Source organism: Corvus hawaiiensis, chromosome 1 (genome assembly GCF_020740725.1).
Source record: "Corvus hawaiiensis isolate bCorHaw1 chromosome 1, bCorHaw1.pri.cur, whole genome shotgun sequence".
NCBI lineage: Eukaryota > Metazoa > Chordata > Aves > Passeriformes > Corvidae > Corvus > Corvus hawaiiensis.
Genome location: NC_063213.1, coordinates 45,298,550 through 45,325,060, shown reverse-complemented (window position 1 = coordinate 45,325,060; position 26,511 = coordinate 45,298,550). Strand labels below are relative to the sequence as shown.

Here is a 26,511-nt window from a genome sequence, read left to right as displayed (position 1 = left end):
GCTGCTCCGTGCGCTCCAGGCAATGAACTGCTTTACAAACCTTTCCTGTTGGAGAGGGTTTCTCTCAACAAAGTATTCAGAAGACATTTCTGTGACTTCCCAAAAACAAAGAACTGAACAGCCAAGAGGTACATTGTCTCTAGGTGGCAAAATGAATAAGATAACAAGACTGTAAGTTGAGGATAGACAGGGTAAAAGGGGGAGCAGAGATACATGGTAGGACTGCAGGGGCTTATGGACCTATTCTCAAAAGAGATTACTTCAATTTGCACAATAAAAAAATGTAGGTACAGACTAAATTCAACCCAAACCACTTACAAATCCATAGGATGTCTATGCTCTCCAGGGGCACCATTTTTGTGCCTCTCTGAATTGGGTCCTGAAGGTCACAGGCAAAATTATTTTTGGCTTTAGCTATAAGATCAGTGTGTGCTCTGGCTCTTTTCTTCTTAACCATTTCTGTGTAAGTGGAATGGAGTCTAATCAAGTTTCTTTTTCAACAGGTTTTAATTTTCTTGTTACAACCAAGAAAAAACTACAATTTAAAGTATGGTGTAGCTAGACAGAATACTGAAAGAATATTCAGAAGAAAAAGAACCACTTTGAGGTGCTATTTAAGAAAATAGATGTGTTTTCTTCCACTCTGACAAACTTGAACTCACCCCTGTCATACCCCTGTATATATTTTGGTGGTTTTTGAATAGATCACTAAAGAGCTCAAAAAAGTTATCACTAATGATATGAATCTCCATCTGTTGCCAGCCCCCTTTGAGAGCTTGTCTTTCCTATGAAAAAACATTTAGTGGAGCATTTTGCCAGCTTTTTAGAATGACCATAAGAGGCCTCAGACTCTCAGCTTTCATAGCTATATTCCAAAATTAGAGTGTTCTCACAAATTGGCGAGTTTCCAATTTCTGAAACAAAGTATAGCAAAATCCAGCACTGTGAGCCATTAGCACTTGTCCCCAACATCCAATGTTTAAGCACCTCTGCTGGTGTTCTCCAGCTACCCACAAGAGTTACCTGGACTATGGTAAAGAAATTACTTACAGTTGGAACTGTAATTCAGCTAGCAGGAAATTTAACAAGGGCCACCAAAAGGTCATATTTAAGAAGAAAAACACCAAAGGAACCTTATGAATATGCTTTAAACTAGTAAAGAACACAGGTTATTTTGATACTTGTCTTTCCAGTGTTAGTTCTGTAATAATTTGTCTGGAGATGCAGTGAAGATTTTCAATAAATTCATGTGGATCTCCTTATTGAATATTTTTTCAACGGGGGACCAAGTTCTTGTTTTAATTTTGAAGAAGAGAATAGTCCTCGTAAGGAAATGTCTTGAGCCTTCAAACCTGAGACAAAAGGAGCCAAGCCGAATGGAGCTGTGTGGAGCTGGGTGCAGCAGAGCAGAGCAGTCTGAAGTGGCGGCACTGCACGGAATTGAACCAGTGGAATGGAGAAGTGAGGTCCTAAGCAGTGGTGCTGCGCAGTGTGGATAATCCAGCTTTTTTGGGGGTTCGTGCTTCATTTTTTTCTTGGCTCGGCCTCAGGAATGGGAAACCCTGGCAGCAGGAGGGCCCACCATCTTGTCTTTGTGCTGGGAGGCCGCGTGGCACTGGGCGCAGGAACATCCTCCTGCCGTCTTGTCTCAGAAATAACTCTGTGTCATTGCTGAGCCACAGGAACATCCACCATCTTGTCTTTGCCTCAGGAATAACCAAATGTCACTAATGAGTCACAAGAACGTCCCCCTGCCATCTTGTCTTTGCCTCGGGAATAACCACTGTCATTGCTGAGTCACAGGAACATCCCTCTGCCATCTTGTCTTTGCCTCGGGAATAACCACTGTCATTGCTGAGTCACAGGAACATCCCCCTGCCATCTTGTCTTTGCCTCGGGAATAACCACTGTTATTGCTGAGTCACAGGAACATCCCCCTGCCATCTTGTCTTTGTCTCAGTGGCCATGCAGAGCTAAGCCAAGGTGGTGAGCACCTTTTGTGTGTAAAGCACCTTCTCTTTTTGTATACTTTTGTTTTCAATATTGCTGCTGTCACTGTGTGTTTCTTACTCCATTGCTATTTGCTTTCAGTAAATTGTTATCTCAACCCAGGCTGTCCTTTGTCCCTCCCTCACCAGAGAGGGATGGGGGAAGGGGAGTGTCTTATTTGGAGTTTAATTCCTAGCTGCTGTTAAACCATCACATTAGTCTATCCCCATCATCCAGGTCAATAATGAAGATGATGAACAGTATTGGACCCAGTAGGGACATGACCAGTTCTTGCTTGATTACTTTGTCACCTTTGGAAGCATCTTAAAATTTCAAAGGTGAAAATTATTCTAAGCCCTCTCTGCCCATATATTTTGCCTTCCTTCTTCTTCACCAGGGTTTCTGCAAGCCATCAGTTCCCAGCCCTACTCTTCTTTTTGAGAATCAACTACTAGCTGATGATCACTGGCACATCCATAGAGACTGTGGTAGACCCAAATTTTCATCACAAATACCTAAAAATCCATACGCTATAAAACATGTTTGACTCCAACATTCTCCATAGACTCCTGACAACCTCCAGAATAGAACAGAAAGCCTCACTTTTTGAGAGATCTTAGTGGCAGCATTTTATCTGGTTATTCATTTTGCTGTACAGTGTACGTGCATTTCATATTTCAATGACAAAGGAGCAATTCACAAAGGTTCACTTCAATGAGAACGTGCCTCAATGATAGGGAGGTTTGGGGGGGCGACTTAGAGCAGGAGCTTAACTTCAGACACTCTAAATCATAGCTCTGAAGGAACCCCTTTCTTTCCAGTGCCTGTAAAGGAAGTGCAGAGAGATTAGCCTCAATCAACACTCCTCTAAATGTCAGTGCAAAAGATTGCATATGATGGCAGTTAGGAAATCAGATCGTTTAATGCAGCCATTAATTAAACAGAAACATGAAGGCAGTCTCACACTACATTTTCATAATGCAATTGAACTAGAGTTTCAGTGTTTGAAAAGATTTTTGTGGTTAATTGCATCTGTAGAAGCGACGAAATACTAAGCGTCTGAAAAATTACCCCTTGATGCCCCTAGCACATTTAAGTGAGCAAAAAAGGTACCCTGTCTTTTCATAAGTGCACTTACAATACAAAAAGAAATGGTTTGAAGAACCGTCATTCAAAACATGGTATATAACTGCTGCAGCATATAAATAAAGCAGAATGAAATCTTTGTGAAAATGTTTGTGCACACTGTAAGATTTAATGTTTCCTTAAAAACACCATTTACAAAAGGGGTTGATATACTAAAAAATGCACTTAACCTTTGGACTGTGTGCCTGAGCATTTCCTGGTATAGGTTCATGGTGGCAGCATGAGGAACCATAAATCTGTGGAAGACACCACAGTAAATGTGGAAATTGATGTTCCTGGACTCCATCATGGGTGGACTCCATTGTGTTAGGGGGAAACAGGCAAATGCTTTTGGCCAAGGAGCAGGAGTAAAGAAAAAACTGCACCCCTATGTTGAAAACATGTATTGCTTTAGAGGAAACATTATCAATAGTCAATAAAGCAATACATTGGGTAATATTAATTTCTAAATTCCAAGCCGGAGTAGTATTTCCATTTTGTATCAATCAGGATCCAGCAACAATTCTGTAGGATTTAAACCAACATAAAGATCTTTTCATGTGCAAAATATAAAGGTCTTTCCTCTATGAGCTACTAAAAATCCCAAGATAGGCACAAAGGTTTTTCTGAAAAGTCTCATCCCAACCAGATGAATGAATACTTGCAATACTTATGTATGTGAGGGATGTTGAGAGATCTGTATTCCTCATAATATTGAGAGAATTTTCTGAAGTTGAAATATTTACCAGCAGAGACACCATTAAATCTGTCTTTTACACCACATTATGGATGTGAACACGGAGAATTACTATATGCCCAAGATTAAGCATCTTAACTGTGATATTCTTCTGTAAAGTATTCTTTCTGAAACATTAACAAGCTCTCAGATTACATTCATTGCTAGCATTAATTTCTTCTCTTGTTTGCTACTGGTAAATGTTTTTATTAAAGTGTGCATGGCTTTATCTACATAGAAAATGCAATAGGAGGTATTCCAATGTAATGTAAATATGGGACTACAATACAACTCAGGTAGAAATCATAGCATTTCTCCATCACTTTTTCCATGAGTAATTGTTGCATAGCAGCTTATTTGACACAGAAGAATGAAATGCTACTTTAATGGTTTTTACTGAAAAGAGCAAGATCTCTAACATACAAGACAACTCAGCAGGTCTGTACAAGTTAAGCAGATTATTAAAAGAACACAGTATGAAAAGATGAGGTAGACCACTCCAGTGCATATAAAACATTTTCTCATTAACACTTATTGAGAAGCCATCAGAGACTTATTAAGTGCATGATCAGTTTACTAGAATTTCCTTTATTATCAGTTGATATTTTTTCTCTCTATATCTCTCTCTTTCTCTCACTTTTCTCCTCCGAAGGCTCTAGGATCTCTTAGTGGTAATTATAAATATGTTATGAGTATTTTGGCCCTTAGCATATAAACATGTATTAGATATGCAGGTACTGAGCTATACAAACACCATTAATTTCAGAGGAGGAATTTTGGGGAACATATTCGTGGCAGCTGAGTTATGGTAGATTTGGTGTTATGTCTGGGCTCTGAGCCAGCCTTAAAATCCTTCCCATACTACCAACCATTGAGGGCACACAATCACTGATGGGGGTGTCAGCTTGAGGCTGTATAAGAAAGCTGAGACCCAAAGAAAGCCAAATATATGGAAGGCAGCTCTGAGACAGCTTGGCAGCAAGTCAGATTCTAAGCAGTAATGCTTGTATGAAATATATTCTGCCTTCCACGCTTAATAGTAATAAAGTTTGATTGAAGTCATGTTCAAATTGCACTCTGTCTGATGCCAGGTATTTAATATTAAGCAGTTTGGGGAGTTTTGCTATCTGAAGCAAAAGAGATTTAGATTTATTCCAGACTTTCACAGTAGAAACTAGCTCTGTGGCCTGGAGCCATTGAGCCAGAAAAAAAAAAAGAAAAAGAAAAAGAAAAGGCTACTGGAGATCTGATCATCTTCCTTTTGGCAGAAAAACTCATGGTTCTTTTGCGTGTTTTTCAAAATTTTTCTGACATAAGAGGAGTTACCCTTTGCTGCAGCACCAGGAAATCCCCATCTTGCCTTGAAACTGCTGCAGGGTCAAATATGATGATATTATTTCTTTCTACAAACGCAGAGCTCCGAACTACTGTAATGATGAACTCCCATCTCCCTTTCTCCTTCCCTCTTTTACAGAGACACTTCCTTGCCCTTGTGTTTGCAAAAATTAATTTTGCTGCAAACAAGAAACTCAAAACCAGAGAAGCAAAAGGAAAGAACCACAAGTTACATACTGTCTTTTCCTTTGTTATTTAGAAAGCCTCCTGCTCCTCTGGCAATCCAATTATATTTGAAGCCTGGCTCATGACTTTCGAATACTCTCTGGCACATCAGATATCCTTGGGGACCCACAGCAGGCTCTGATGTTCCATAAAACCTGTATTAGGTTAATACATAATTCACCATTTAGAAGACAGATAGAGGGACAGCCTTGCCAATACAAATTCTCAGTTTACTCTTAGGTGATAGGCGATACAGAGCCTGTATTTGAACTCTGATTAAAGATTTTATTAGCTCAACATTTCATATCACTAGCTAACAGCACACCATGCAAATGTGTTGTATTCATTTGGATTTACATTTGCTTGGGTGGTTTTACCTATAATGCAGCTACAGACACTTTCAGGATAAGAATTGTCAATAAAGTAATCTGTATACTGAGGGAGATAAATCCCTACCTGGAGCATAAACAAAGAATTTAAAATTCAGAACCATTGGCATAAAGGGTTTTGAAATGTGCCTACAGGGTAAGTGTCCTTTTGAATCTAAGTGCAGGTAACAACAGGAAATTAGGAGCATTCTTCCACACTGAGCTGTGGCCTGGGAAAGCAGGTGACTTTGTGCAAACATGCAAAAAGTGTACAAACATGTCCCCTCTTCCTGAGCACCCTTAGCTACACCCTTGCAGTAACACCTGAGAGTTGTTTCAGGCTCTCTGCTTGCTACAGAGAACGTTTTACTCTTCCATTCCACCACCCTCTGTGTTTTTAAACGATTTTTGTTGTTATATCTTGGTCTATCCCTAGGAGATGATAATATTTTGCAGACAAAACTGTAGGTCTTTACTAATGACCCAGTCATCCCAGTCTCCAAGGTTTTGTGGTTTCCTGAGTGGGGAGGCACCAGAGCAGCAACCTCAGCTCTTTCTGCAGATTGATCCCAGTGGACTGCAATGCATCTGCATTTTGACCAATTTTCTGTTCACTGACCAAACCAAGTCAAGAGTCAGGATGACAGTGAAACATCTGCAAAGAAGAGAGCATACTTCTTCCTTCTATTGCTGGAGATTCTGGCTAATTTTGGAATGCTTTTGGCTACAGCAACACAATAGTTTCAGCTTTGCGCTATTTTGTGCCTCCTGTGTTTTTCCTTGCTGCAGGGGAAGTGGGAGGAGAGGAAAAGGATTTTCCCTGGTGCAATTGTTTGTGTCAGGTAAACTCTCCATAAATCTCTTCTTGAGGAATTCAGTTCATTAAAGCCCAATTAGACACCAATGGCTTGATTTACCTCATTAAGGCTAATTTAAATTAGCAGAAAGAGCAAATTGCTATTAGGGATTTATAGCTAGAGTTTTAGTGGACTGTGGAGAGACAAGGCAAAGGCTTGTTTGCTTTGACTATTCTTTTTACTCACCCATATTTTTGAGCATAAATACACATTATGCATTTACTAAACATGGAGTCAAACTGAACTTGAGACAAGGAAGACATTGCCAAATAAAGTAATTTAACTGCAATTCTTGTGTGTGTGTGTGTGGTGTTTGGATTTTTTTGGGGAGGGGGTCGTTTGATTGTTTTTTTGGTTTTTGTTTTGTTTTGTTGTTCTTTCAGTTGTTGTTGTTGTTGTTTGTATTTCTTTGAAGTATAACCACATTTTTCTTTGAGATATATTATGTGAAAAGACTTTAAAAAATGAAAATAGTCTGGATGAGTTTTGTCTTTCCCATAAGACTTGTAGGAGAAGAAAATAAAGTTCCTCCAGAATTTGCATTTGCATGCATTGCATCTGCCAGCATTAAAAGAGCAGGTTTATTCAGTTTTGGAAACAATTATATATGCAAGAGTCTGTGCACACGTGATGGAGAAGGATATGGGCACTATAATATACTCACAATTTCAAGAACTTTCTGAGTGAGTATTCTGGGTAAAAACTGATCCAGGTAGAATATCAAGCTCTTTCAGAGGCCTGGATCCATATGAAAGGGAACTTTCATTCTTTTCTTTACCAAGCTGAAAATGTTATCACTATCCCAGAAGTGGCTGCATGACTAGGAAAGCACCTACACATATTTATATGAATCTATAAATCTTTTAATTTGGATTCATAAAGTCAGCTTGTGCTCCTAGAGGCCTGTAAGCAATCAAAATTTTGATATTTAACCTATACTGCTCATCCAGTCTCCCTCTCAGGTTAACAAATATGCAAGAAGACTTTTACAGGTCCTCGACGAGAGCTGTGTGGTCATCTTGTCTTTACTGCCAGATTGCATGCTACACTACTGTGTGTGCTGGGGTGCATTGCTTTAAGAAGGCAGAAGCTAGGTAAGGTCACATGTTATCTTTTTTTTTCAGCTTACAATCAGCTGTCATATGGTACAATATTTCAGAGGGTTTACTAGAGGTAAAATTTCAAGATTTTGAGTAGGCATTTGTATTGGGTTTGCATGGCCAGGTTTTGGTAGTGGGGATGCTGCAGGGGCTGCTTCTGTAAGAAGTTGCCAGAAGCTTCCTCTGTGTCCAGCAGAGCCAATGCCAGCTGGCTCCAGGATGGACAGGCTGCTGGCCAAGGCTGGGACAACCAGAACTGGTGGGAACACCACTGTGAAGAGGAAAAAAGTTATTGCACAGATGTAATTGCCACCAGAGAAGAGCAGGGTGAGAATATGTGAGCGGAGCAGCTCTGCAGACAGCACAGTCAGTGGAGCAGGGGGAGGGACAAGGTGTTCCTGGTGCTGGAGCTGAGGCTTCCCTGCAGCCCATGGTGCAGCCCGTGGCACAGCCCATGCTGAGGCAGGAGTCCCCCTGCAGCCCACAGAGGTCATTGGGAGTGCAGAGATCCACCTGCAGCCTGTGGAAGAGACTCGTGCTGGAGTGGGTGGATGCCTGAGAGGAGACCATGAACCTGTGGGAAGCCCATGCTGGAGCAGCATCCTGCAGACCCATGGAGAGAGGAGCCCACACTAGAGCAGGTTTCCTGGTAGGACTTGTGACCCTGTGGGGGACACACACTGGAGCAGGCTGGGCCTGAAGAACTGCACTCCGTGGAAGGGTGATCCTCATGGGAGCAGTTTGTGGAGAACTGTTGTCTGTGAGACTCCTGTTGGAGAAGTTCATGGGGAACTGTCTCCCATGGGAGGGACCCCACGCTGGAGCAGGGGAAAGACTCCTTTCCTTGAGCAATAACGGGAACAATGTGTGATGAACTGACTACAACTCCCCTTCCCTGTCTCCCTGTACTGCAGAGAGGAAGGAGGTAGAGCTGGGAAGGAGGGAATGGTGGGGGAAAGTGTTTTGAAGGTCTTATTTTACTTCTCATTATCCTGCTCTGATTTTGTTAGTCATAAATTTAATTAAGATCTCTAATTGGAGTCTGCTTTGCATGTGATGGTATTCAGTGAGGCATCCCTCCCTGTCCTTATCTCAACTCATGAACCCCTTCTTATATTTTCTCTCCCCTGTCCAGCTGTGGAGAGAAGTGTTAAGAGGCTTTGGTGGGTGTCTGGTATCCAGCCAGAGTCAACCCACTATCAGACACTGTATCAGACACCACACTCCAAAAGCTGCACTAAACTACAACATGGGTATAAATTGTGTGTGTGTGTGTGTGTGTATACGTGTACCTATAATACCCCATTTGCCAAACAAAGGATGTAATAGTACATCATCTGATTCATGCAAAAGGTCCTCCCTATGAAGAGCCAATCTCAGGAATGATTTCCACTCCAGATTTATGTTCACCTATCTAAGGTTACATGTGCTTAAGAAAAAGGTACTCAGATACATCACTGCCATCAGTTTGTACTTTTTCGGCCTAAGACTCTTAAAAGAGGAGGGACAGATTGCTTAAATCAAGTAGCTGAGCATTTGAACTCAAATTTTGTAACTGAAGTTGGTAATAAAGTTTTATATACAGCAGAAAAATAGTTAGTTTTGATCACAGTTTTCTCTTGTACTAAAGATACTGCAAAGATGTGCTCTATCAGGAATATTTTCAGCTTAAAACATCAGTTCTTTGCAGTTAAACACTCAGGCTACAGACTGGGAGCTCATCAAAGCCATTGAACCATGCCAGACAAATCAAAAATATAGGTATGCATTCAGCAGTCAAGAACAAATGCAAACACTGGAACAAAAATATTTATCCATCTCAAATGGAAAGTTATTTCTGATATTCTGAAAAGGAGCCAAAGCATTAATAGCAAGAGAAGATAAAACATAACTGCAACCTCAAGGTCACCAAAAGTTCTGTTGAAGGCTTATAGTTGCGTCTTAGTAACAGAGATAAATCGTAACCTTCTACTTTTGGAAATTCGTCTTCAAAATACCCACAGCTGGCACAGCTCTCATTCCCATTGCTCTCTCTGACCCATCTCAGAGTGCTTGAAAAGAAACAGGATACTGACAAAAGACCATGTCCCAGATCTAGAAGCTTCTTTATACTTTTTTAGTCTTCCTTCTCTGATTTTCCTAACAGTCATTGATAAAAAATGCCTATCTCTTCTGTGCTAAAGCTTACTATCCTTTTGAAAGCAATGTTAAAATCTAGTTGTTACATCTGGTAGTTTTCTCTGGTGAGGTTCATGGGAGAAATTTGGAGATCATTTTACACAGAAACCCAGAAAACTGTGATTGCAATTTAAGTCATGTGAAGTCAGTACTCTCAATTAAACTGAATTTTCACTTTACCCCCTAGGAAGATTTAGTATGTGAAAATTTGCACATGCCAACTAAAGGGAATTTTTTTCAGGAGCTGTGCAGAACAGCCTTTCTCCATCACTGCCTGGATTGTGAGTGAGCCTACATTGACCCCAAAGTTAAAATCAACAATTAAACTCTTAAATGCTCTTAACAGTGTGGTCTGGTGAGCAGCTGAGCCGGTCTAAGAGGCTGCTGTTGCCAGAAGGCAGTACCTTCTTCCTGCTGTCCCTCCTCCTCCTCTTCCTGCATTTCATCCACAGGTTCAATCCCTCTTCAGAGCTGCAGCCCCCCTGCAAAGCAGCCACAGTCTGAGCAGGAAGGGAAGGCAGAAACTGAACGACTGCCTCAAGATAACACAGTAAGCCAGTAGAAGAGCAGACCAAAGCTCTGATCTTTCCAATGCCAACCCCCACAACAAGTCTGCTCTGTGCCTTGTCTAAACAGTCCCAGATAGGTCAGCATGGGAAAACAGGAAGAGGTAAAATAAACAGAGGGCTTCTTTCTCCCTCCTTCAGGAAAACGAAGTGGTCAAATCAAAGGAACTGATTATCTGCTTATATTCAGAGGAAGGCATTGATATATAGAGATCATCTTTCAGTTTGACAAGTGTTACCAAATGATACCCAGTTTATGCAAGTCACAGGGGAGTGTAGCAGCTCCATTTTTATCCTGATTTTGGAAGGGTCTGGGACTCCTGCAGCTGTGGTGTCCATCTGGCTCTCCACACCATATCCAACCACTTTTGAACCCACTGGCCAACTTCAACTCAATGTTCACAAAAAGCCATTTCTAGACAGAGGAGAAAGAAACCTAGATTATACTCTAAGAAAAAGAAAGCTGCAGTCTGTGGCTATTCAGGAGGCAGAGGAGAGAGTCCATCATACTGTGGGAGATTTAGGAGACACAGAGGCAATTTAATGATATTGCAGCAAGGAGTAAATTGATACGAGCTTAGGCCGTATTTGTAAATTGTCACAGGAAGCAATACCATAGGAATCCAGATTTGTTAATTCTATTGTTTCTTTCATGGATGAAAAAATATCTTTGTGGAATTTTTAAAACAACATCAGGTGTTTGAATATTTCTGTTCAAAATCTTTTCTTCTGAGTGATCTTTTGCTTTCAAAGAGGCAGGAGGAGATTATATGTTTATGTCTTTTGTGGATGGAGATCCTACACATAAAATAACTGATCAATGCATTTGTATAATTTTGAGTCTTACGTGTGCAGCTTTCCAAAACAAAAAAAATGCACACACCCGCAAAAACATCTGTAATTGTTTTGGCCTCTTCAAAGTGAAGTTCTACAACTTTTTACCAGTGTGTTTCTAATTGCTCAAGTAAATGCAACATTATATCCAAAATTTGAAATGACACACCATAGTGCCTGTCCTAATTAGGAAGAGATGCTTCTGCCAATATTTTTCCAATGAGTCAGAGGCAATGCAATAACATTTCTGAGCCATGGGACAAGTTCAGAAGAAAGTGTATGGTCACAGGCAGTTGCACATCCTGTATTTTGTCCTTTGGAAATTAATGAGCACTTATTAAGACTAAAAGAGTCTTAATATTTTTGGGTTCATTTGGAAATAATGATGACAAATATTCCTTCATGATTCAAGTCCAGAAAAGTTCAAGTAAAGAAGGACAATTGATTAAGTAAATGTTGTAAATTTTGTTAAGTGAAGAAAAAGTTTGATGCCTGAAAGAGCAGAGGAACCCCGGCGTAACCTCAGTCTGCCACTCTGGCTAGAGGGACTTCAGGGGTTAAACAAACCTGCCCATGGGAGACAAATTCTCCATGTTGTCTAACAGCTGTATCATAACAAACTGAGGCATTTCAGCAAGATCAAGCAGTCTCACTTTTGGAAAGAGTGACTGAATGGGCACGCTTTGGTATATAAAACAGGCTGTATGAAGGATATCCTGCCTGGAGTGTTCAACTGTCCTGTACCATGCAGACTAGCCAACAAGAAAAAAAATGAAAAAAAGAGGTCTGAGGGAACTGGACCTCCAGGACTTGATAAATTAGTGCAAATTAATAACTGATATGTGATGGACTGAAAAATCAGAGCTGAACGTTTCTGTGCAGAGTGCAGGGGCAGAGTGCCTCAGCATCAATCAACAGAAGAAGAGGAAAATGCTCCGCGACGGCAGTTGACCAAACAGACATGCAAAGGCCTTGCAAGCTTTCCCGGGGAGCTTGGAATACTGCCTCATTTATTCCAGATGTAACCTACAAGACTCATTTGTTCTGATGATGGCTAGATAGGGGTATTTCATATAAAGGTCTCAAATGGTAAGTGACTAGTGCTTAAAAATAGCCATCACACAAGAGCTGTTCACATCAGTGAGCAGGAGATCCGGGATCCAGCTTCACTAACTTTTACTTTGTTCTGGCTCCATAAAGGTTGAGAACATGACACCAAGAGTGGCACAAGATGACTCTGCTTGCTCCCCACATGAGTTTACCAACAGCTCCTCAACATTTTTCTCTGTAATTTACCCAATGCAAACTTCTCTGGCTGTTGTTTTTTTCCTGTATGAAATGAAGAGATTCCATACATCACTCAAGTTCTGCAAGACCTGGTTTGTTAGTATTTATGAATTTGCTCTGGTGTGGAAAATGTACACCTCATGAGACAGTATCAGGGTAACAGAGTTTCTGAACAGGAACGACTGTGCTGAGATCCTCTTGTGATAAGTAATAATTATTATCCAGGCACCAGTATTTAGCATCAGAAGATTGATGGGCAGTCTTGCAGAACTGCATTGCCACTTTCTGCACATAAAAGTGTAGTTTTGTGAAAATTAAATCCATGCTGTATGACAGCCTAGAGATATCTTCTTGTGTTTGGTAGTTTTCTGGATTAACTGCAATATATATTTTTTTAACTTTATGAGTTTTTTTCCCCTTCAGGATTGATTGTTATCACTTTCAAAAATATAGAGTGTCTGAGAAGACAGCCCATAGGTAAGTGCAATATAATTAACAGAATCAATCAAGGCTAACAAGTATAGCAAAACCTATATTACCAAGTATAGTAAAACCAGCAGCAATAGCTAGTGTTAACATGTTCCTCTTAGAAACATGTTAACATCAGCTCCTCTTAGAAAATCACACAGCAATAATATATCTCTAACTACAGATTGAATTTCTTTACCAAATTCATTAGAAAAGACTCTTAAATCTTGCATATCAAGGTGGAATAATGATGATGAAAATGTTAAAAAAAAGCAGAAGCATCATTCAAAAAGGCAAGAATTTTCAATTTATTTCAGTGATCTAAATGCTAATTATGGTGGAATTATTCCCACTGCTAGAGTTAGGAATAATTCCACTGCTACAGAAAAACTTGCATAACAAATATAAATACTACTTACAGGTCTTTTTCTGAAAAATAAAGGAAGACTTCTGTCAACTGAAACAGGCAGTTTTAGGAGAATAAGTAAAAAGCTACATTTGTCTCATGATCATATAAGCATGACTGAAAGTGATTGGTTTCTTTTAAGTGAAAAATAAAAGTCAGTGTTTCAAGCTAAGATGATGGTAAGCTTGGTGCATGTTATTTCCGTCTTCAAAAGTCTATCCTGCAGAAAAAAGCACTCTATCACACTCCGACTCATGGATTCCTTTTGAAAGTAGTCACCTGAAACTATGAATGATTCTAAGCTATGACTTTTACTTTTATTTGGACTAACAGAAAATACCAAGAAAGAGAGTGCTGGTGGATGAGAGGCTGGACACGAGCCAACAATGCACTCGCTGTCCAGAAAGTCAGACATATCCAGGCCTGCGTCCAAAGTCTAGTAGATTGAGGGAGGGGATTCTGCTCCTCTGCTCTGTCCTGGTGAGACCCCAGCTGCAGTGCTGCATCCAGCTCTGGGGCCCCAGCACAGGAAGGACATGGACCTGTTGGAACAAGTCCAGAGAAGAGCCACAAAGATGATTAGAGGGATGGATCACATCTCCTATGAGGAAGGGCTGAGAAAATTGGGATTGCTCAGCCTAAAAGAGAAGGTTTAGGGGTGCCCTAATTGTGGCCTTTCAGTACCTGAAGTGGGCCTATAAGAAAGATGCAGAGAGACTATTTACAAGAGAACATAGGACAAGAGGAATTACTTTCAACAGAAGATGGTAGGTTTAGATTAGATATTAAGAAGAAATTCTTTACTGTGAAGATGGTGAGACACTGGCATAGGTTGCCCAGAGAAGCTTTGTTTGCCTCATCCCTGGAATTGTTCAAGAAAAGGTTGGATGGGTCTTTGAGCAACCAGATCGAGTGGGAGGTGTCCCTATCCATGGCAGGGGGTTGGAATTAGATGATCCTCAGGGTCCCTTCCAGCTGTAACCATTCTATGATTCTATGGTTAAACTAGATGTTATTTATATTTTGAGTACAAGATAGGATATATTCAAGCATACTTTTTAAGTTGGACATTGGCAGTAGAACTTTTTGGATATGAAAATAGACTTTAAATGATCTAATGAAATGTAGGGGTGTGTTATTTATAGCAAGTAACAACTCAAATATTTTTTCTTGTGATTTTGCTTATGAATCGTTTCTTTGGTTGATGTATTTTCCAGCAAATCATATGATGACAACAATTGATAGATAATTTATAGATCATTCTATGGAGAGGTATTTTTGGGAAGGAACAGAAGGAGCAAGACAAGTACAATGAAAAATAAAAGAAATACTGTTCATGCACAAACAGGCATATCTTGCACTAAAAATTTTATCATTTACTCTACATTTCCAGCCCCTTCTGGGAATAAGCATTTACCCCTTGAACAACTGAACTAAAAGATTGAATAACAAGGGTACAATTTTTAGTGTTTTAAACAAGTTAAACCTCTGCATTCCATTGCTTTCTGTACAAGAAGTGACTAAAATAAAGGAAATCAGTTGGGTTTTAGGATTTCAGCATGCTAATTAGGCTCAGAAACATTAGGACCTGGATACTAGGGTGAAGCTGCAATTAGCTGAGATTTAATGAGCTGTGTAATGATAACTGACAGGGCTATGTAACTTTACAGCCATAATTTCCTGATTAGATGAACTCTTAAACACTGCAATCCTACGTCCTACCCCAAGGCACGTTGACCTTTCTAGCTGGCCAGAGGAGAAACAAAGATTTTAGGATCTACACAATATTTTAGCAACAGGAAATTCCTACAGTTTCAGGGCAATTTCTCACTCTGATCAGAGCAAGCATCATTTTCCATGCTAGTCTAAACATTTTTTTCTGCTCTTTTTAATCAAGTTTATGTGGCTTGAAGTGTTTGTCTGATGACAAGAGGATCCTCTGAAGTAGCCAGAGTCGGGTAGGATATCAAGGGCATCCAGTATCTGCAGCCACATCAAACACAGTTTAGGTGGTGGAGAGGATGCACAAAGAAAGCCTATAATAAAACACCTCATAAAGAAGACCAGAAATGCAATCCCAGAAAGAAAGCAAATCCCAACTATAGAAAAACTCTGTTTGTAACATTCATGAACATCAAGTGGAAAGTCTGCTAGATAAACCATGGGTCTGAGAATCGAGTGACTTGCAACCATTAATTGCTTCTGACTGTCTATGACTTTTGACAAGTCAAAGTCGCGCTACCAATCTTAACTTGGGGAATATTACAGATAAAAATTAATTGAAGATGACAAAGTCCTCAGATTCCCTATGGGAGACACTAACATATTGCTCATGCTTCCAAAACCCAATAAAGTGAAGTTTTCCTTTTAAACATTTTAGGATAGATAAACTGTAACATGTGCCATACTTGTGTGATCACTTATAATTTTTTCCTTCATTCCTTTGCCTCCTTCAGCGCAGAGCACCCGTTGGCCATGACTGATAAGCACTCAGTGGATTAGGCCTGAATTTTACCACTTTTTTTCAACCACCATTTTATCCTTCCATTTTAAGAGAATTTATAGTGAACAAGACTGAAAGATAATGCCATGAAAGAACACCTGGAAAGGTTCAAAATGCCTATGTGCTTTCTATACTGATGTTTCATCAGAATTTAAATATCGGGATCTATAAGAACGATAAGAATCCCCTTCTCCTGCAACACATGTCCTTGAAGGTACCCAAGACCTTGCTAGACACTGACACTGCCAGCCTGTACCTGCAGCAAGAGGCTGGCCTGAACAATGAATTCCCACTCATGTTCAAGCACGGTCCAGAAATTCTGCATAGGTCATAGAGACACTGAACTGCTGGAATCTGGCAGAAAGCCCATCAGCATGGTCACATCCTTGGAAGACATACACAAACCATATGTACACACAATTCATGGCACTATTTGGCACTTGGAAAACATCTTTTGAAAGTGGCTGGCAAGAGAGGGAGTAATGAAGGAAACAGATTAAACATGATGTTCCCCTAATGCCAGATCTGCTATCTTTGATGTCATGTATTTGTTACGGTGGGTGTATAAAGTCAGCAGTATGATACTGAGTGCTTATCAAAACTCCCAAGGAAATAATAACTGTTCTGATATGTAGTTCAGAGCTTCTGGGGCTGTGAAATGTGTGATGACATGGAATTCCTCAGCTGTGATATCCCTCTGCCTTTCTCTACCACCTGCCACTCTTTGCTTCCTCAGTGCCTTGACATGCAGTATAATTATATTTTTCTGGGGCTGGCAGCAAAACAGACTTTTTTTACTTTGCTTTTTTGTCTTACCTTGCTCCCCAAGCCAGTGCCCAGCCTGGCTGACAGGTAGTCACACTCATGGGTCAGAGAAGGCACAGCTGCTGTGACAAGGGAGCAGGAGTACATTAAGCCAATTTTGCTACAAGAAGAGTAATGTGTAATGGGATTGTGTGAGAACCATGACCTTATCTAACTGTGAAAGGAGTCAAATACAATTGTAATTCAGTTAACATCCTTAGGAAATAATTGCCAACTACCTTTTGTGCTGGAAAGCTGGCCTAGCCCTGGACAAATATTACCATGCTTCATTTGCACTATCACCAACACTTACAGCTATTCAAAACTGCTACACAATCTTCACTATCTAAATAATTAGGCAAGGAGGAACATGATTAAGCAAGACAAATTTTGTATTTAAAGATTGCAAGTTCTTTGCTGTGGAATTCTCCTGTAATCAGCTACTCCCTGTTTTATCCTACCTGATGGGACAGGGGGTGGGAATGTTGCAGGCAAGGCTCAGGACAGAGTTCCCTTGTGGCAACCTTTTTCCTGGGACATGCCTCTCACTATATTTTTATCTGAAATAAGCAAAGGCAAGTAGCAGTAGTGGAGAAGGACATGAATTTAGTTGCAGTCTTAGGGGCCATGATGAAGAACAGTATACTGCACTAGGAAGTGTCTCTGGGGGAAAGGCAGAGCCATGATCCTTCTGTCTTTGGAGATCTCCAACCCAGGACAGACTTTGTAAAGGGGAATCCCCTTTCCAGCAGCACTGTGGATTGCGCTCTGAGGGAGAGCAATAGTGGAAAAAGGAAGCAACAAAAGGTTGAGACATTTGATTACTACTACCTTTGACCCTGGCATGGCTATCTGCCTGCTCCTAATGCAATTTTGTGGAGAGGCTGCACCTTCATAAAAATCAGAGTTACCAGACTGCTGCTGGCCTTGGTTTTCTTTATTTCCTTGTTCATCTTGCTTGCACACTTCTCAGACTCTTCAAAAAAGCTTTTCAGAGATGGGTGGATAATATCCAACTATGACAAAAGCTTTCAACAGTCATTTAATGTTCCAAATGAGTAACTCAATGTGGAACACAAAGACCATAGAATGAAATGCCAATAATGATTGTATCCAAACTTTCCCAAATAACTGCCTCAACATGCACAATTATGCCTTGCCAAGTAACCCGAGAGTGAAAGGGGATGTACCAGCAGTCTTTGGGAGATAAGCAGAAGAGTCACACAATTCACACTGGCATGCCACAGACCAGCAAATCATCACATGTTCCTCATAGTATTTGGATTTTGTACCACTCCTACATACTGGTGGCATAGCAGAACCATTGGTGAGTGGATAACAAGAGTTTGCTATGTCCATGTCATCTTATGAAACCTGTTTCTCAGCCAGTCACAGGGATCTGAAAAATTCACCATATATGTATATACATACCATTCACCCTTCTTTTTTTTCAATTAAAATAGCAGCTGCCAAACACTTAATGCAAGAAGATTAAATGTATGTGAATTATGTCCTGAGGTCCTTTTCTGATTTTAGTATGAACAATGCAGCCAAAGTTGTGGGAGAGCCTTGAAAAATGGCCCATCTGCTTGTGTGCCATATTAAATCACTGCCTAAACCTGTTGGAATAATATTTCCTTGAAAGTGGCAGTATAAAGCATATTCTAGAAAAGTTTGATAAAAATCTGTAAGCAATGCAATGAAGTACTTCAACACCTGCAAGAGAGAAAGGCACCAAATTCTTTCTGCTTTAAAGGCAGCTTGATACAATCATACGTCCAAGTAACAGAGAAAAAACCCACAGACTAATCTCTAAACCATAGCACAGAAAAAATACACCAAGGAAAAAACCCCATCTCCTATGCTCAAGCAGCAAAAATGCTTTCATAAGATTTTGCACATTTTATCTTCAGTGAAATAATAGGAATTAATTAAAAGTCCTTCTGAAACATTCTGGAATATAACATGATTTGAGAGGAGGAAGCAGCAAGGACTTCACTAGGTTTGTGATCCCTCCAGAAGACTAAGTCTAATACAGTCCTTTGTTCTAAAAGGCTTTCCAGCCGGAAGTTCCTCTAATGCAGCAACTGCCTCATAACTGTCATTTACCAAATAGATAAACTGGTGGTAACTGTCCATTCTCTGCTCCAGCATGAGAGGTGCATGATGAAAAGTAAGTCATCATTTGGAAAAAATCACCTTCCCTCTGTTCCCTCCAGTTTCATCCAGCAATTCCAGTAGCCCTCTTAAAATAAGTTTTATATCAAAAAATGGTTTCCCAGGAACTCTTTATCTCAATAATGCTATTGCATTCTTACATAGTGAAGAACTACATATATTGATAATGCCCCACCAACACGATCTCTGGCATCTAATTTTCAAAACCAACTTCTGGCAAATAATCACAAAAGCAGCTTTCATAATAAATCCACCTGCTTTAGCTGCCACAGTAAATACTCTGCTATGATCAGGGCAACATGTAGCTTGAATCCCAGCTAGTGTTTTGCATTGAAGGCATTTTTCACCTGTGTGCTACAAGGCAACACAAAAGTTGCTCAACTGTGTACTTCTGTATCTGTTTCATTTTCCTTGAAGTTTAATCTTAGTCTGGATTTCCTGAGGATGTAATGCTTATTCTTCTGATAATTATCTCAAATGACTGATTTATACACAAACTCAATTGCAGTTTAATACTGTCTTTAAATAAAAGGACTTCCTTCAGGGTTTGGTTGCTTGTTTTTGTTTTTTTTTTTAATGAGCTAGTCTATGTGTATAATCTAGATTTAAAAAACTAAAGAAAAAAAATGTTGGTACAATAGTTGTTTGAGGTTATGTATCATGAGAACACATTTGCTCCTGCAAAGTGGTGAGAGGGGCTCTCTAGCTCTTTCTGCTTTTTGATGTTTTAGAGCAGCAAGAACCAGTGAGTACCCTGCCAGTGGGACTGGGGTGACTTCCAGCATCACCTGGCCAGGTGGGGAAATGCATTGAGGCTCACAAGACTTGGAAATGGTGAAGGCAACAAACTTGAGAAGCTGCAGGAGCCTCAGTGGTGAATTTTGGGCAAACCTTCCTTCCTTCCTTCCTTCCTTCCTTCCTTCCTTCCTTCCTTCCTTCCTTCCTTCCTTCCTTCCTTCCTTCCTTCCTTCCTTCCTCTTCCTTCCTTCCTTCCTTCCTTCCTTCCTTCCTTCCTTCCTTCCTCTTCCTTCCTTCCTTCCTTCCGAATTCCTTCCTTCCGAATTCCTTCCTTCCTTCCTTCCTTCCTTCCTTCCTTCCTTCCGAATTCCTTCCTTCCTTCCTTCCGAATTCCTTCCTTCCGAATTCCTTCCTTCCGAATTCCTTCCTTCCTTCCTTCCTTCCTTCCGAATTCCTTCCTTCCGAATTCCTTCCTTCCTTCCTTCCTTCCTTCCTTCCTTCCTTCCTTCCGAATTCCTTCCTTCCTTCCTTCCTTCCGAATTCCTTCCGAATTCCTTCCGAATTCCTTCCTTCCTTCCGAATTCCTTCCGAATTCCTTCCTTCCTTCCGAATTCCTTCCTTCCGAATTCCTTCCTTCCGAATTCCTTCCGAATTCCTTCCGAATTCCTTCCGAATTCCTTCCTTCCTTCCTTCCTTCCTTCCTTCCGAATTCCTTCCTTCCTTCCTTCCTTCCTTCCTTCCGAATTCCTTCCGAATTCCTTCCGAATTCCTTCCGAATTCCTTCCTTCCTTCCTTCCTTCCTTCCTTCCGAATTCCTTCCTTCCGAATTCCTTCCTTCCTTCCTTCCTTCCTTCCGAATTCCTTCCTTCCTTCCTTCCTTCCTTCCTTCCTTCCTTCCTTCCTTCCTTCCTTCCTTCCTTCCTTCCGAATTCCTTCCTTCCGAATTCCTTCCTTCCTTCCTTCCTTCCGAATTCCTTCCTTCCGAATTCCTTCCTTCCGAATTCCTTCCTTCCGAATTCCTTCCGAATTCCTTCCTTCCGAATTCCTTCCTTCCGAATTCCTTCCGAATTCCTTCTGAATTCCTTCCGAATTCCTTCCTTCCTTCCGAATTCCTTCCTTCCTTCCTTCCTTCCGAATTCCTTCCGAATTCCTTCCGAATTCCTTCCGAATTCCTTCCGAATTCCTTCCTTCCTTCCTTCCGAATTCCTTCCTTCCGAATTCCTTCCTTCCTTCCTTCCGAATTCCTTCCGAATTCCTTCCTTCCTTCCGAATTCCTTCCGAATTCCTTCCTTCCTTCCTTCCTTCCGAATTCCTTCCTTCCTTCCGAATTCCTTCCTTCCTTCCTTCCTTCCTTCCTTCCGAATTCCTTCCTTCCTTCCGAATTCCTTCCTTCCTTCCTTCCTTCCTTCCGAATTCCTTCCTTCCTTCCTTCCTTCCTTCCTTCCTTCCTTCCTTCCGAATTCCTTCCTTCCTTCCTTCCGAATTCCTTCCTTCCTTCCTTCCGAATTCCTTCCTTCCTTCCGAATTCCTTCCGAATTCCTTCCGAATTCCTTCCGAATTCCTTCCGAATTCCTTCCTTCCTTCCTTCCTTCCTTCCTTCCTTCCTTCCTTCCTTCCGAATTCCTTCCGAATTCCTTCCTTCCGAATTCCTTCCTTCCTTCTTTCCGAATTCCTTCCTTCCTTCCTTCCTTCCTTCCGAATTCCTTCCTTCCTTCCGAATTCCTTCCTTCCGAATTCCTTCCTTCCTTCCGAATTCCTTCCGAATTCCTTCCTTCCTTCCTTCCTTCCGAATTCCTTCCTTCCGAATTCCTTCCTTCCTTCCTTCCTTCCGAATTCCTTCCTTCCTTCCTTCCTTCCGAATTCCTTCCGAATTCCTTCTGAATTCCTTCCGAATTCCTTCCTTCCTTCCGAATTCCTTCCTTCCTTCCTTCCGAATTCCTTCCTTCCTTCCGAATTCCTTCCTTCCTTCCTTCCTTCCTTCCGAATTCCTTCCTTCCGAATTCCTTCCTTCCTTCCGAATTCCTTCCTTCCTTCCTTCCGAATTCCTTCCTTCCTTCCGAATTCCTTCCTTCCTTCCTTCCTTCCGAATTCCTTCCGAATTCCTTCCTTCCTTCCTTCCTTCCGAATTCCTTCCGAATTCCTTCCAAATTCCTTCCTTCCTTCCGAATTCCTTCCTTCCTTCTGAATTCCTTCCTTCCTTCCTTCCTTCCGAATTCCTTCCGAATTCCTTCCTTCCTTCCGAATTCCTTCCTTCCTTCCTTCCTTCCTTCCGAATTCCTTCCTTCCGAATTCCTTCCTTCCTTCCGAATTCCTTCCTTCCTTCCTTCCTTCCGAATTCCTTCCTTCCGAATTCCTTCCTTCCTTCCTTCCTTCCTTCCTTCCTTCCTTCCTTCCGAATTCCTTCCGAATTCCTTCCTTCCTTCCGAATTCCTTCCTTCCTTCCGAATTCCTTCCTTCCGAATTCCTTCCTTCCTTCCTTCCTTCCTTCCTTCCTTCCTTCCGAATTCCTTCCTTCCTTCCTTCCTTCCTTCCTTCCTTCCTTCCTTCCTTCCTTCCTTCCTTCCTTCCTTCCTTCCTTCCTTCCCTCCCAGCTTCACATCCAGTAGCTGCACCCCTGTTACGAGCCAAGGACGGGGTATGAATTCTAGCACTGCCCTTGAGTTCACCCACACAGCTCCATCACAGTCAGGATTTTTGTCTGTGCTGAGCAGCAGACTCTGGCACCTGGGATAGCCCTATGGCAGGAGCTGCCTGACGGGCACTGCCTTCTCAGCAGTGGCAAGGAAGGTAGTTTGTGGGCAGACCCTGGTTTTGGGAAGGAAGAGATAATAGGTATAGGGATACAAGATGAGCTAGGATGTTTTGCTGCAGGGGTATTAAATAGCCTCTGGCCTCTTTAATTTGATCATGCCGATACTGCCTATTGAGTCAGGAAGTACACAAAGAAGCAGTTTTACATGGGATTAAAGTCTGTTAAAGTGAAGAAGCTCATCTCAGTGAGACATGGGAAAACACAACCGTTATACATCCCCTAGGTACAGATAATACATGAGATTTCACTGATTTTTAACAAAAGGAGATGTTTAAAGGTCTGTGTTGCTATTCATAGCGAAGACATTTTTAGTGAATAAGGTTACATTTCATCAAAGATATTTATTTACTCTTATTTAAGTTTTATGCCAAATAAATTTAAATCTAGTCATATTCTAAATTTTCCCCTTTACATTTCAAGTATGTGATGTCATTTGTACTTAACAAAACATTTGAAAGCAAAATTTGATTCATACATGAGGAAGTGACTCATCTAAGAAGAGGAGAGAGAAGTGACTGAGTTATTTCTTAATGAAAAATTTGCTGGGAGAGAAAGAAACTTACACTGAGCAGCAGTAAAACATGACAGTGGCTGGAAATTAATTCAGACATGTACAAAACCAAAGCATATTGCACAGGGCTCGAGCTAATTGTAATCACTAAGTTTAAACCCCTTCTGGCTTTTGAACGAGCCTGAACCAGTTGCTTTGTTTTGGATTTGCATTCTGCACAGATAAGCTGAGTGATACCTGCCCCAGCAAGTGTTCAGTCCCCTGCGCTTGTTCAGTCCTTGCTTTCAGCTTGCAGCATGCACGATATATTCCATGACAAGAATTGTGCTCCATTTTGGAGGACAAAACATGTATCACTCATCTGCACAGAAATTGTGCAGCTAAGAAGCTTTGTAATTAGGAACTCTCACAATTGCATCCCATAATTTATTCATAGTATCAATTACAGAATTCCTGGTAGAGGTAGTCAAACTGATTATATTTTATAAAATTTAAATTAGTTTCTTCTGTTCAATTAAGGGAAGCCAGAAACTCTTCAGGGTACCCATACTGCCAGTGGCAAAGTGTAATAACTTTGCAGCGAGACAGTCAGCTGGAGCAGCTGCTAAAGGACACTCTGCAAAACAAAAAGCACCAGTAAAACAACATCAGCCACCTTCATCCTGGAGAGTGTCGGCTCCACCTGCTGAGTACGTAAGTGCTACTGGCTTTGTATATGTCTGCAATTCTGCAACTTTAAAAACAGACACAATGAGCAGTATATTCAAGAACTACAGTCTGCCTTTTGGGGTGATGAATAACCCATCTCTGACCAGATGCATAAATGCAGATGATTGCTCATATGGTGTGTGTTAGGGACACATTCTAGACCCAAGTCACCTCCTGTGTCCTCCTCATCACCTAATGATGAGCAGAGAACAACCATTTCCTAGGGCAGATCCCACAGATGTATGAACTGAGGGGATAGTTTTGGCCCTGCAATCCCAGAGGGCAGCTGAGTTGTGTGTTTATGTCATCCTAATGTGATGCGGGTCCTGTCACACCCTCCACCCTGGCACTGATGGTTCAGGGGCTGAATTCCGAAGAATTCCCCCCCTGACAACCTGGGCTGCATCACTGCCTCCCCTGTCTTCATTTCGCTGGGTCAAGGACATCACTGCAGCTTTTTTGTGGAGTTGGAGGGAGAAGGAAACCTTAAGTTTTCACATAAAATGAAGGCTGCTTTATTTATATTAGATTCTCTAAAAAAACACAATTGCTTGCAAGGAGAGTGATACAACAAGCAGCGTTTCTGAGAATGCTGTGGGTGTTTTCTGGTGTACTTTCAAGTACCAAACAAAAAAGCTCTGGGCATGTACTTCATCCACAGCCGCTTATGCCCTGATAACAGAGCAGAGGGCCCCAGGACCCATCACAGCAGTTATTACAGGACATTCCTTCACATATCCCACACAGTGAGTTCCAGCAAGCTGTATTATAAATCCAGCTGTATTTTTAGGTGCATTAGTGGTGCTTGACTACAGCTGAGTCTGGTCAGAGTTCAGATGCTTGGCGGAGTTTTTTTTATTCCCCACTTTCCTCCTAAGAGCAAGGATATTTCACTCAAAAGCCTCTGGGCTGCAGCTTCCATCTACTGACTGGGACAAGAGGAGCATGTGTGTGTGTGTCTGTGTGTGTGTGTCTGTGTGTGTTTGTGTGTATTCCTTTCAGGAAAAAATTTCCAGAAAAAATTTCCAGAAGCCACCAAGTAGTTTATTGTATTTTCTAATTACAAAGACAGCAGGTTACCAGATCAAGCAAAACCAACAGTTTATCTTGGATCCATTCCTCGTGATGCAACAGTAACTTTTGGTAAAAACTCCTCAGTGTCTGGATCAATGATCTGTGCATGGCTTGGAGATGGGATATAGGCAATATGTAAGCAGCCGGGAAACTTATTTCTGCACAGAAACAAGACCAGAGACAATGTAGTTAGAAGCTCTTGTATGCATTAATGCAGCTAACAAGGCTTTATTGCCTTCATCATATTTTCAGTTAAAAATTTTGCAACTACAGTCCTGTTGCGCAAAGTGCGGTTTCTCACATGGGTGAAGTTATTCAGTCTGGGAACAAGGAAAAGTTTGCAAAATCACTCTAGTCTTCAGGCTCCTGTTTCAGGGGAAAGTTTCTGTGAACAGAATAAAAAGTACCTCAAACAGCGCGATCAGCTCCTATTTCCAGCACCACGATTATCACATAAATAAAGAAAAGCCTCTCCTGATTTTTGAAATCTCTCTTCAGCACTTCAAAGTTCTAAATAATTTGATGCATTTCATCATAATTTTTGTCAGAAGAGAGAAAACAGCAACAGCAAAGTAACCCAAATACCTCTCGTGATCCACAGAATTACATGTTTTCCAATAGAAAAGAAGGTGAAAGATTTTCTTTGCAAAAGAGTCATGCTTCAGATACCACGTCTGCAATCCCACTTTCTCTCAAGAGAAAATGCCACAGGGAAGCAAAGGTGATACACATTGTCTTTCCTCCCACTCTGTGAGACAGGGGGTGAATAGCTATTTAAATTTACATTTTATGCATGCCAGGCAATGAATTGAAGCTAATTGTATCAAACCCGCTCCCAGCAGTGTTTTAGCCTATTCCTGGTTATTTGAACTCCATGGTCACAAGGTCACACATAAGGCTTTGCTTCTGGACTACATCATGGGATGCAAAAATGTAGTTTATACAAAATGGCTGAATCACTTGAACTATAAATTAAAATGTTTGTCTTGTAAATATCTCTTTCTAGCAAAATATCCAAAGTTTGAGGTGAGTTTGTATCTTCCTTCAGTCATTTAAATAATAACCTGCTGTCAGCCCATATCATATAGCTAATATCCTTTCAGATGCAACACTTACAACTAGGAGTCTTTTAAGAATTGGTTTTTCCCTTTTTGGATAATTCCATAGAGAGTATAAACATCTTCTGACAGACTTAAATAAACCAGTAACCAACAAATGATGCCTATAATATCACTTTCGAGCTAAGAATTTTCTCAAAAAGAGGATTTATGTGGGGGCCCAAAAATGCAGTTATGACTCACAAAAAAATTTTGGCTCATTATTGTGAAAATTCAGAATGATCCTCTCTCTAGAAAGGATTACACCAGTTATGGGGTATATGATCAGATCACATCATTTCAGTCCCTAATTTCATATCCAAACACCAAAAAAACATGAGCAGCAGTTTTCAATGGTTTGACTTCAGGCACCAAGATCAGACCACAATCCTTATCATTTATGCTGGTCACAGCAATTCTGAGTGAGTCCACAGCAGTCCTCAAATAACCCCTGCAGTAAGGGGAAATGCCTTCACACACACTGAAGTGGAGAAGAGGTGAGACCATGACCATTCAATTAAGCTGTTTCTGATGTGCATGGAAAGGAACTCCTCTCCTGATTGAGACTAAGCTCTAGTAAAAAAAGTGACTGGGCTTGGATAAAAAAACTAT

At 41.0% G+C, this 26,511-nt stretch overlaps 1 long non-coding RNA gene across 1 annotated transcript in view; it reads right to left on the bottom strand.

Moving 5' to 3' along the window:
• Positions 1-24,805: 24,805 nt before the first annotated feature.
• Positions 24,806-26,511, bottom strand: part of LOC125335167 — a 34,416-nt gene continuing 32,710 nt past the window's right edge. The window contains exon 4 of the long non-coding RNA XR_007207364.1: positions 24,806-24,960. This is a non-coding gene — a long non-coding RNA (uncharacterized LOC125335167). The remainder of the gene's footprint in view (positions 24,961-26,511) is intronic.